The sequence below is a fragment of the Equus asinus genome, chromosome 20, assembly GCF_041296235.1.
Source record: "Equus asinus isolate D_3611 breed Donkey chromosome 20, EquAss-T2T_v2, whole genome shotgun sequence".
Classification (NCBI taxonomy): Eukaryota; Metazoa; Chordata; class Mammalia; order Perissodactyla; family Equidae; genus Equus; species Equus asinus.
Genome location: NC_091809.1, coordinates 108095662 through 108108938, shown reverse-complemented (window position 1 = coordinate 108108938; position 13277 = coordinate 108095662). Strand labels below are relative to the sequence as shown.

The 13277-nt window shown below is 40.1% G+C and overlaps 1 long non-coding RNA gene across 2 annotated transcripts; it reads right to left on the bottom strand.

Annotated features, from left to right (window-relative positions):
• Positions 1–614: 614 nt before the first annotated feature.
• LOC123279033 (uncharacterized) lies at positions 615–12404 on the bottom strand. 2 transcript variants are annotated; one of them, XR_006516824.2, is made up of 3 exons: positions 7801–11324; positions 5826–5904; positions 615–2108 (listed from the first exon to the last, which is right to left on the bottom strand). It is a non-coding gene; the product is annotated as an uncharacterized lncRNA (long non-coding RNA). The 2 variants fall into 2 exon arrangements; XR_011495963.1 differs by having other exon boundaries at positions 1424–2108; positions 5780–5904; positions 7801–12404.
• Between the last annotated feature and the right edge of the window lie 873 nt (positions 12405–13277).

Genomic DNA, 13277 nt, shown 5'->3' with positions numbered 1-13277 from the left:
GGAACCTTGAGATAATAAATGTTTGTTCTTTTAATTTAACTTTGTTTGTGGTGATTTGTTACACAGCTTTAGAAAACTAATGCAGGCTCTGAACATCAATTTGCATTTTACTGATTCCTGTGTGCAAGTGGAGGCTCATATAGTCCAGTAGATAAACTGCTGGGTGAAAGAGAGTTTACTTTACCAGAGTAGTTTTTATCCGTCTTTTGAGTTGAATTTATGATGAGTTTCTCTGAGGCAAGGAAAACTGGTTTGAATCTTTCAAATAGGAAGAGAGATGCCTTTTTTAGGACTTGATTATAAATACAACAATTTCACATCTTCATTTCACCTTATGGTCTCAAAAATTTTTAAGCCTCTCTTAAAAGTATTTTAAAGGCTGTGGGAAAAATCTACTATTTATGAGCTTTGGGAAAAACAGGAACACCTCTTTCCAGTTTTAAAAGATGCTAATTTTGATTAAATAATTTCTATACGAAATTATGTATGGAATGAGTATATTTTAATGTTCTATAACTATGAAATGAAAAAAATCTATAATTTGTGAATCAATTCATGGGGGTAGAGAAGTCATCACTCACTTATTTTTTAAAAATGGAAGAAGTTCTTGTCTTGGGAATGTTATTTGCACAGCTTTAATGATCACGTACTGAAGGAAAGCCAATAAATTTAACAGCCAAGACAGAAAGGTTTTAAGCAGATACATACACAAGCATTCTTGCTCACATCACTCTAGTTTCAGGACAAGTTCCCTATTTTTTCCAAAGAGTATCCTTTTGCCCATGATCTGGATTCTAGAACCTCCTATCTATTCAGCTGTCTTGATCTACCATTTAACCTTCTCTTCCCCGGATCCTCAGCATTTTTTTTCTATTGGTTCTTTCCTTTCTGCACAAACTCTCTCTGCTCCATAATCTTTCCTCTTCTAAAAATCCTTTGCCAGCTCTGCCCCTCCCTCCTTCTCTAGCTATTATCCTCTCTCCATATTTCCAGTTTCAGTTGAAGTTTTCCTTATTTCCTTTTAGAATTGTTCCTTACGATCTTCTCTTGGTGTCTCCACTTTCCAATCCGTGTTCCACCTTGCTAAAAGAGTGAGCTAACACACAAAGGGGAGTGTAGTGGCTCCCATTCTCCTTCATGCTGAAAACAATCCTTTTGTGTCATGTGGAGTCCTTCGTGCTCCATCATCCGTCTATTCTGCAGCCCTTTCTCTGCCATTCTCCTACTCATTCTTTCAGAGTCTGTGTCCTGGACATCTGTGTACTAATCTCATCTTGCCTGTCAAGCTGTATGCTTCTTGAGAATAGGACCTGAGCCTGGTAATAAACGCTTATTAAAAGCATGAATGACTCAAATTCTGAATCTAACGTTGGGCTTGCAACAAAAGGTTGATATGGTTTATGCAGCCAATGAACCTGAGTAAGATCATGACACAGATGTGGAATTTATTTGCAAAATAACCGCTTCAAGACTTTCAGCAAAGTGGTGTACATGCTCCATAGAATCTATATGGTGAATGTTCTATCTTGGGTCAGATTTCTTCCACCTTTCATGCACACCAAGGCTACACCCCTGTTCTCAGAGCTGTTTGACCTCTCAGGACACACTGTCCTGAGAGCATCTGGGAGCACCGAAGGGCTAAGAGAAGTGCTCCTTTTTGTATTTTCATGCTTTCCTTAGGTTCTAAGTAACTTCTCTTCTACTTAGAGAGGACAGGAATAAGTAATATTTGCACTCAGAGAAAGAGACTGTCTTGGGTCTCAGCTAATAACCTGGGAGGTAGATCAGGCATGCCTGAAAGCTGAATACCAGGACCCAAAACACTCAGTCCATATATGGACTCTACAGTTAGTCAAAGCAGACTCTCATGTGGCAGCTGCTTTTCATTATATACTGCAATCTCTGAAGTTTATTTCTTGCTTTTATTCCCTCAGGATCAAAATCTTCTCTGTTGGCCTTGAACACAAGAATTTCATACTCTGGATAGGCTAGACGTTGACCATAGGCGCTGTAATCAGTTCCATGAGTACTAGAAACTGTTATGCTTATGGAGCTTCTGAAGATGTGATGCTTGACATCGTTGGGGAATGATCCAGCTGGAAGATAGCCTAGAGAGATGATAAACAGACAGCCTGCATTTTCTAGGGTAGTTTTCAGAGGGCTAGCTCTGTTGTGGCTATAAACATATTAGCACTTGTTAGGAAATAAGATTCCTGTTCTTAGAGATCTGGTGACCATTACGATAATAGCTCCCCTAGAGAGCAGTTTGCATTATTTGCAGCAGGGTTTGAGAGCATGAGCTCAAGAATCAGACTAACTGGTCCACATTCTGGCTCTCCCATTAATAGCTGTGGGATCTAGACCAATGGAAAGCTACTCAAGCTCTCTGAATTTTGCTTCCCTCACCGTAAAATGGGAAGGAAAGACTACCTACCCCATAGGGTTAGTGTGAGGGGCAAATAAGAGGATTTGTATAAACCATTCAGCACCTAGTAACTGCAGAATAGATGTTGGCCATTCTGATTATTATTGAAATTTTATAGATGAAGGAACAGAAGCCTAGAAAAGTGTAAATAAGTTGCTCGAGATAGGTAGCTGGTAAACAAGTTAGAAATCGAGTTTGGGTCCAGATCTCCTTAGCACCAAACCCTGTGCACATTCACCTCACCACGTTGCTTTAAACAGAAATACCCCGTGACGTGCTGAACCACACACTTCATAGCTTCTTGCTGTGGGAAACCCAGGCTCAGGTTTGTTACACCTGCTTCCTTTTCCTGGGACGAGCTGCGGGTAAAGTGGGAGGGTTGCGTGGGAGTGACCTAAAGAAGGAAAACCCTCACTCCTCCCTTGGTTTCTTGCGGCTGAGCCTCGGTTGGTTAGCGAAAGAACCAGAAGATGCCCTATTCACTGGGGTAGAAGCAAGGTACTAACAAAAATATTTAGTAGCTGGTTTAGCATGGACACCAAACAATCAGAATGGACACTGTGGCTAGCCCCAGATCACTGTCCTGGAAGTCCCTTGCTATGCCAAGTTTGTGTGCTTTAGTTGCTAGATTGTGGGGAGGTCTGTGGGCTGGCTTGGGGCAGAGACTTTTTCAGACCAAAGGAAGTATTTCAATATTTTAACTATGGTACAAACATGCAGCAGCATGCCAACTGAAGGTCAGCGCTGGAGGGACATGCCTTTCATCCTGGTGACTGGTTTGGCTTCCAATCCTGGATACGCTAGTGCTTTTACTTAACAGTGAGTTTTAAGGTGAGTTATACTCAGTTTCTTGGCAAGGGAGGACTACTTCAAATCCAGAGTCAAGTCTGATTCCATAGCCTGAGTCCTTAATCCTATGTCAGACTACCCCAAACTCAGGATAATAAAATTCAACAGCTTCAGTTGATAGTCGAGAAAACTGAGACCTACATGGCTGATAGTGACGGAGTCAGAACTTGAACTCAGAACTTCTCAATTTTCATCTGGAGATTTCTCATCATGTCACATTTGCCTTTCTAATCAATGCCAAAAACAATATTAGTCTTCCTTGTAAAAATCTCGCCTGCTCATTATTTCATCTCTCTGGTCGGGAGGACTCTGATAAGACAGTGCCTTATGCACTTTGAATCCTATCAAGCATATGCAGTGATCAACCATCAACATGTGCAATGGCTCAGAACTTCCGAGAGCTTCCACAGCTGGGCGGTCATTCTTGTGGTTTGCTAAGTTTCACCCAGGATTATTTTTTAACACAAAAAGAGACTCCTGTTCAATCGAGCCTCTCAAGCTGTTTTTGAACCAGCTATACTTGCTCAAATCTGATGAAGGTACTAGTTTTTTTTTCATTTCTGTGTGATATTGATAATTTGTGATATTTTTGAAACTCAGAACTTATCACAACTTCTCCCGTGTCGAGATGAGCAATCAATATATTTGCGGAACATATTGGCTTAATCAAATACCCTGGCATGCTTGATGAAATAGTGTTCTCCAGGCCTCTTATCTCCATTTCAGGAAAGGAAAGAAATCAGGGGATAAGCAGAATGTATGTAAGCAAATGAGTCAGAAAAGTATCTACACGGGGCACATTTGGCTCCCTTTCTGTTTATACTTACTTGTCTTGCTCAACAAGAATTTTAATTTGGTTTAATTTTAATTTGTCCAATTTCCTGACTTCTAATTGCCACCATAGGTTTCTGAGGAATGAAAATGACTTGTGACAAGTCATGCCACTAGAAACAACTTTGAAACTGTGCAGAAGTCCCTTTAAAAACAAATTTAAGCTAAAGACTCTTGCCAACTCTATAGGGTTTCCATAAATAAGACAGTTTTGCGTTTTTTTTTTAGGAAGATTAGCCCTGAGCTAACATCTGCTGCTAATTCTCCTCTTTTTGCTGAGGAAGACTGGCCCTGAGCTAACATCCGTGCCCATCTTCCTCTACTTTATATATGGGACGCCTACCACAGCATGGCTTTTGCCAAGCAGTGCCATGTCTGCACCTGGGATCCAAAGCGGTGAACCCCAGGCTGCGGCAGTGGAATGTGTGAACTTAACCTTTGAGCCTCCGGGCCAGCCCCAAATAAGACAGTTTTCTAATGTTTTCACTCTTATTTATTTTATATATTTCCTAAAGCCTATCATTATTCAACTATTCACATTCTGCTATGCTTTTCCTCTCACTCAGGTTTAAGTTGAATTCATATTTCTCTAGCAGGTCATGTGTCATAGTAACTAAAATAATAGAATTTTCATTTATTTCTTTATATGTTTAGTCTGTATCTCTGTTTGCTGTGCAGTAGTCCTTGTATCAACATCATGAGTTTGTTGTGAGTTTTAAACAAAAATTCATGTAAAACACTTAAAAAATGGCTGGCATTCATTAGTTATTAATAAATTTTACTTTTAAAAGTAGATTTCAGGTCTAGCCTATGAAAAGAAGGAAGAGTACCCTTGGGAATGCCTTTAGCTGATGGCAGGGGTCTCTGCACTCACCTCGAGGGACACCTTTGGGTCTCTGATTCTAGAATTACCCTTGAGATGCCATCTCTGGTTGTGCAAATTGTGCACTGCACAGATCTGAGAGGCACAATTCACATGGACCTGAGGCTTAAAGCAGCTTCTGTTTAGAAGCCACTGCCGACCAGACTGGGATTCCTACAGTGCCCTCCTAATTGATGGGCAAGTTGGGAAATGCCATAAAAAGTTCTCAGTTTCTACATTTCATTTCATTTCTCTTCTTTTCTTGTCTCTCAAGCTGTGTTCTCCGTCTTGCTGTGTCCACTTGACTTTGATTGCTTCCTATTTGGTTTTTATCACCCTGGACTTTCGGGTTGACACCTGTTTGCACTATGGGCTTATTTTGCATTGAACTCTATCTTTCAAATGACTTCGACATCACATCTTGGTGCCACAGCTTATCCTGTCCTACACATATATCTGAATATAGCTGCTGATGTCTGGATTTCCTTCCTGCCTAGAAATGAAATCCACATACCTGCCTTTTCATCTTTCCCAAGTCTTGGAGAGAAACACACCCCTTAGAATCTATGGCTCTTATGCTGCCCCAAATCTAGAGAATGGCATCCCCTGTTGCCCCGTTTGATTCTCACTAACTCAAATCTTCTCCAAGTATGATCCACAACTGTTGCACAATCATCTGGGAGTGGACCACAGGAATCTGAATAGTAAGCTTCCTGGTGATCCTTTTGCACTTTAAATTATATGAATGACTATTTTTAAACCCATTCTACTCTACCGTCAGATGGCAGCTTCCTCCCATTTTAGACCATCACCTCTCTTCTCAAAATTCCAATAGCCTTCTCACTTTCATCTTCCTACCGCTTAGTCTGCTACTGCCGGCATCAGTGTCCATATGCTCTGTCTTCTTTCTGTTACTTCAAATGGACTCTCCTTGCTCCTACAGAAGACCAATCACACCGTGAATGTCCTGGATACCATTTCATCTTGTGCAAGAACTTTTGTCAAAATTACAGCAAACCTTTTGGGGTGTACTTGAAAACTGATTCTAAAGTGTATATGAAAGATAAGGTTTCAAGAATAGTAAAGACTACTACAAAAAGAGTAAATTGGAGCTTTAAGAATAACCAAGTATTAAGGAAAACTATAAAAATGTATTAATAAAAACTGTGGCGCTGATATTCTCATAGGCAAATGGATTTGTGAAATAAAACAGAGAATACTGAAACAAATATCACATGCACACAGATAATTTACACATATATATTTTTGTATGATACAGGAGGCATAAAAATATCACTGGGGAAAGAGTATATTTTTAGTGCATGTTCCTGGGAAAAAAAGACTCACTATATGGAGAAAAATGTAGTTGGATCCCTACCTCATACATTATACAAATATAAACCATAAGTAAGTGAAAAGCTAAATATGAAAAATTGACTTACAAAACCAATAGCCAACAGAAAAAATGTAGGAAAATATTGTTGCAAACTTCAGACAGGAAAGCATTTCTTAAACAACAGTAAAACAACACAAACTTTAAGGAGGAAAATGGATTGAATTGACTAAATCAAAATTTAGACTTCTCTTCAGCAGAGGACCCTACAGAAAAAGTTAGCAGATGAGTGGTTTATTGATAAGAGAATAATATTTGAATATAGTAGAAAATCAACTAGAAAAATAAAAAAAGAAAAAATAAAGTAAATATATGAATAAAAAATCAAAAATGGGAAATGAAACACAACATAACTTTATGATGAGATACACAAATTTATGGTGATCTTTGAAATATGAATTAAAACAATAACTTCATACCCATCAGATTAACAGAAATATAAAATTGGGTTATACCAAGTGCTCTTGAGACTGTGAGGGATCCTTGTGCTCTGCTAATGAATGTGTAGCCAGTGGGACCCTTTCTGGATAGTAATTTGGCATGACCTAGTGAAATAAGTTACTGTATCTCTCACAAACAAATACTCCTACTCCTATAAGTATATGCGACAGAAACTCTCCTGCAGCTCCATAAGAGGACAGCTATGAGGAAGTTCATCAGGGCACTGTTTAGAGAAACAGGGTGACCTGGAAGTCCATTACTGCAGATATGGATAAGCAAAATGCAATGGATACATTTGCAGTGATGGACTACCATGCAGCAGTTGGAAGAAATGAATTAGATTGATGACAACAACATTGATAGATTTAAGGAAAAAAAGTCTTGAGTTACTACTCAGCTATAAAAAAAAAGATGAAATCTTGCCATTTGCAACAACATGGATGGACCTTGAGGGTATTACGTTAAGTGAAATAAGTCAGAAAGAGAAAGTCAAATACTGTATGATCTCACTCATAAGTAGAAGATTAAAACAACAACAGCAATCAAACACATAGAGACAGAGATTAGACTGGTGGTTATAAGAGAAGGGGAGGGAGGAGGACGAAAGAGGTGACAGGGCACACGTGTACAGTGACGGAGGGTAATTAGACCTTGAGTGGTGAACATGACGTAGTCTACATAGAAATAAGAATATAATTATGTACACCTGAAATTTACATAATGTTATAAACCAACGTTACTGCAATAAAAAAGTCTCGAGTTTTAAAAGAAGAGAGATTTGAAACAAGACCTAGAAGCCAATCATTTTTGTCTAAAACATATACGCCTAAAATAATGCTATATTTTGTTCAGGGATACATACATATCTAAGACCACATTGAAACTTTAGAATGGATTCACCTTAAAGGTGGGGGTGGTAGGGAAACGACTGTGGCGGGGATGAAGGCGGGTACACTAATAAAATGAATACAATTACATGACGTAAGAAAGGAGCCTTACCGGGGTCATCAAGTATCACGTGCAATGAAGTGAGGAGAGTGAGGTCTTCATTTCCTTGTCCCTGTTGTCCAAGAAATAAAATTGTCCCAGAAACCTACTAGGACATTTTGCCCAGAACAACTCAACTTGAAACTGTGCTCCACTTTTATTCCTTGCCATCAGAATTTCTCAGGAGTTCAGTCTCTTATGTTTCTCCTATGCCAAAGAATATACTTTTTTTTTCTCCTAAAACATGTGGAATATCCATTAATATTAATAGGAGTTGAGGATATACTTAAGAGAAACCAAGAAGTACTTGGTGAAATCCTGACAAAGCTCATCTTCTCACGCTGTACACCGTGTCTTCTCAAGTGTGGCACTGTTGGAGATGCTTGTTTATCCATGGAGCTCAAAAACTCTGGCCGATGTAAACCACACAATGTTTGTATAAGGCTGCTTGGCAGACACCAGCAAGGAGACATACCTCCAGTGTACTACTTCTTTATACATATATAGCACACACACACGTATATATATACCTCCTGCACCTTGAAGGTGTGTGGAACAGACGCAGAGTAATTCGTAGTAGACTGAAGATAGACCTGAAAATACTAAGTAACTTAAAAAATTGTTGAACTATAGACTAGAAAAGTAATTTTTGAGCTCGTCACTGGGCCCTTACAAGGCTTGCTGTTCCTGAGAACTAAGTGACGACTTGTGTGTGACAAGATGAAACATGCAGAATTTACAGAAGTTTCCCCTCCAAGTGCTCAGAATGGTGGAAACCGTGGGGAAACTTTCCAGGCAACCTTATATAGTGGAAAGAAATCAGGACTAAAATTGTGAGGCCTCACCTCAGATTCCCCACACTGCTTCTTTGAGAGGAACAACTTGAGAACTCCCGTGCTATCCCGGAGCATGACTTCCTCATCTGTAAAATGGTGGATAAACCCTTCTTAGCTGCAAGATTGTTGCGGTGTTCTAATGGCGTAACAAAGGGGAATGAGTTTAGCAAACTTCTGCTGTAACAACGTAAGGGACACTAGTGGCGATCATGATTGTTTACCGCCCCAACGATGTCACCTCACTGGCTTTGAAGGTGAAAAGGAGAAGAAAACAAAAGGTGAGAATAGAAAAAATCACTTTGAAAGTAGGACAAGAGCAGAAGAGATTCTGAACTTTGCATCTATTGAGAAGTTGAAAAGAAAAGTCCTATCAGCCCAAGAATCAGCACCCATCTCCATAAGTTTCTTCCCAGTGTTAAGACAAGAGCCCTGAAGTTGAAGCTCACTGGACCTGTGAATTTGGGGTCTTTAGTGTGATCAGAGTGGAACATCTTGCATTTCAAAATGTGACTATTGTAGGATGGAAGGAAAAATTGGGTGAAAAATTATAATTTTTCTTTCATATGGGGACATTTTCTGAGTTACAGGAGGCGCAAACACAGTAGGGAAACCCCCGGCAATTGGGACATGCAGTCACCCAGAGTGAAGATCACACTTGGGTTTCCTACGCTGCATTAGCTTCTGGGTTAAATCAATTCACAAACACAGTAGCGAAGCTGAATTTCTCTAATTCTATTCTCACTACACAATTATGAGAATCATGGGAACTTTAGTCTCTTTGAATTTTGTTCCTTCCCAGCTAGTTTATGGAGTCCCCAGAGAGTAACTTGGGGCTTGTGAATTCACTCCTCTCAGCTAACATTGGAATTTTTGCCATTTCCTCAGGCAAGTGTAGTGCATGCAGGGAATGTAGCAATTTCCCCTGCCGCGTCCCGGTGCCAGCCATTTCACTTCACTCAGACAGTGCGAGTCAGGATGTTGGTCACATCTGTTGTTTTCTTGGCTTCTCCTCCCTTCCTGATGTGACTCGTCAGCTTTCTGCCTCCTACTGTGTGCATCCACAATATTCCAGTCATCCTTTCTTAAGTTTATTCTTTATTCTCCCAGGTCCTCTATAGACTAGAGGGCATAGCATTCAAGGTCTCAATCAAAATTTTAGCAGAATTTCTTTTACTGTTAACCACTGCTTCTGCCCAAGACTCTGGCACAAGTTCCTGGAGGAAAACATTGAATAAACGGATAATATGAGCAGCTCAACCACTATTGCACTAAAACAAATTCCTCTACACTATAACTGGGTATCCATCTTTATAATAGTTTAGGTGCCTTATCTCTCTCTTTCATAGACTGATTTTTTCATAATGATTCTTGGCTTTTCATAAAAATACAAAAAAGTTAGAGAAAATACAAAGAAGTGAGGAGAGAAGTGAGGAAGACATTCTCCAAAGGAGGAAAAGCTTGCTCAAAGCTGTAACAGCAGGAATAATTGTGTCCATACTGTGGGATTCCACAGCTGATCAAGTTGAAGGACTCACTTTGAGAAGACATTAAAACCGGAGCTGCCTTAACTAACAGTTACTCAGTTCATCCAGGGCCTTGGAGTTGATACAGTAGAAGAAGGGAGACTTCGTAGATTTCTAAGCAATAGATAGCCATGGACAGTCACAGTTACAGGATGGCTTGGAATGGGGAAAGATTACAAACAGAGAAAATTCCTAGGAGTATACGAATAAAACATGTGTGAGATGATACAAACTTAGATTCTAGTGGTGGTAAGGATGGCAGGTAGTGGTTGGAAGGAGAATGAAAGACATTTTAAAGGGATAACTGAGATAGCAAACTCTTCAGGAAAAAATTAAAATTCCAAGTCCATTTCAGAGAGTTTAGCAAATTGAAATTCATGAATCTCCTCTTTACGGTGTTTCTATTCTGGTGATTTTCACTCCACGGAGTCTCATCTCAGAGTTGCTCTCTCACAACTTTCTGTTCTGGAACAGAGAATCAAGCCCAGCTGGATTCGGGTGACTTCCTCGGATCATGTTAGGACGGCTGCCTTGAAGCTTACAAGCTCTAGGCTCTCCCGGATCAAGGCTTACATGTCGGTTCCCCCAAACATATATATTTACAGTGTGGTATTGGCAGGTTCAATGTGAGCAATAAAGTATACAAACCATCAATAGCTTCCAGGTTTTGACTCCCAAAAACTGGAAAATAAAAGCAGCCATGTGCAAAAATGGGAAGAGAGAAGATGACATCAACCTTGAGGGCAGGGCAATGGCAGTGATTTTGGATATGTGGTTTGATTTTGGACGTGTGGTTATGTGGTGAAACATCCAGTATACAATTGAAAAGGAAGGAAATAAATATTTGAGTCACTGGCATAAGGGTAATAACTGAAACTCTGAGAATAAGGACGGAAGAGAAGCCTGAGGTCACTTGTCTCATCATGGATCATGGGGAGAAAGTCCTTGTGGTTCCCCTACAGGACATCCAGCTGTGAACACAGGCTCTTTTCACTGCAAGGCTGTTATCAGAGATGTCGCCTACAAATCAAATTGCTGGTTGCGGGACCTGTCCTGGCCACCCATCTGTTTGGGGTCATGCTGACCAGTGTGCAGCTTCCTCTTCCTGGTCTCCAATGCGTCCGCTCTAGTGCCTCCACAGAGAAATGTGCGCTGGGATAGTGACTCGGGTGTTCCCTTCGTGTTTGCACAATCACTGCTTCATAAAGTCTGACTCCAGAAGGAGAGGTGATATATTACTTTCTGACTTTTGGAAATATAAGGAAATCCCATCATTTAGTGAAATAATGCTTCTTGTTTCCTTCACTTACTCCACAGGTGTTGTTCAGCTTTCTTCTTCTAAGCCCTCCGTAAGTGTCTTGGGGAGTGGGAAAAGCAAGAACACTTTCACTGGGAATCACCACTGTGTTCAGGAGGTCTCCGCAGCTTTTTAAAATGCCAGGTCAGCAAAAGACACAAGCTTCAGAGACCACAGAGCACGATGTAATATTTGCAACCACAGTGAAATTGGCTCAAATAATTTATTTTGAAAAATTCCAGGCTGAGGCCAAGGTATAGAAAAAGAGCTGCATAATTTATAGGTCCCATTTAAGTCGTCTCCCTGTAAAATTAAATTCCACCCTGTTCCTACTTCTTGCAACAGTGGTTTCCTGGCACTGCTGCCCGGCGTTGCTCCTGAGAGCTCTACTCCTTAGAGCAAGGGGAGGCTGTCTGCAAGCGCCTGATTAACCTGGCAACTAACTGAATACGAAGCCGTCGTTTAGGAAGAATCAAAACAATCTCCGCTCCATTTTCCAGATGGACTGTTCCAAGGGCCAGAGCATAGCTGGCCGAAGAGAAATCAGTTGTGGTTTATGAGAAGGCAAGTGAAGCATGGGCTTTGGAATGATGCAATGCTGGAATCTAGTCCAAACGTTTTACTGCCTCAGGGTCTTTGCACTGCTATTCCCCATGCCCAAATCACTGTTCTCTGAGCTTAGCTTATTGCACTGCTGACATCTTCTCATCCTTCACATCTCAGCTTATTGTCACTTCTCCAAGGAGACCCTCCCTGACCAGCCCAGTTAAAGTAACACCCTTCTTATGCTCTCTCTAGTTATCATCATCATAATCCTGGCTGTATTTACTCCAAAGCATTTTTCTCCAACTATAAGTATTTTTAAAATTTGTATGTTAACCTGTTTTTTAGCTTTCCCTTCCCTCTAAGAGAGAAATTACTTGAGGGCAGAACTGTAAGCACATCTGTTTTATTTTCGAGAAGTGAAATAGGCAGTGTCATAGCTCTCAAACTTTTTTGTCTCAGGACTCGTTTTATATTTTTGCAAATCTCTGTAATGTCTGGCTTAGTAAAAGAGAGCTCCATTGCCACATAGGCTTCTGCATTCAGTTTGTTGTGATGTCCTACTCTGGTTGAAGAACATAAAAAAATCAAAATATTGCACACTGTCTTCCTTGCTAGTACACCGAAGGTTGACGAGCGGTAGTTCCCTAAAGTTTAGCTGTAAAATGGAATTTGAAACCATATCAATGAACTTCTCATTAGCTGTTACATTATAATTCACTGGTCTTGCCCTTTGAAAGCATCTTTTATCTCTGAATTGTTTTGTAATATCATTCATTGACCATCTAAATCGATACTGCTTAACTCGTTATGCATATCTTTCAAATACTGACATAGTTTATGATAGAATATCACAAAGTCTCATTTGTTCATATCTCCACTAATGTCGTGAGAACAATTTTTAAGTAATAGGAAGCTATTAAGCTCACAGTGACATATACAAGTTTTTCTAACTCCTAATTTTCTCTTGAAAGCTTAAATGAATGGCAACAAATACTGTCAGCTGCTTGTCTTGTAGTGACAGGATCACTTCATTTTTTTTTAATTCTTTTTATTAAGACCTTATTTTTTTAGAGCAGTTTTAGGATCATAGTAAAACTGCAGGGAAGACACATATATTCCCTGCCCGCACATACACCCAGCCCCCCACTGTCAACATCCTTCGCCAGGGTGGCACCTGGGTTCCAGTTGATGAAACCACCCTGGAACATCGTAACTACCCAAGGTCCATAGATTACATTAGGGCTCACTCTTGGTGTTGTACGTTCTATGGGTTTGGACAAATGTATA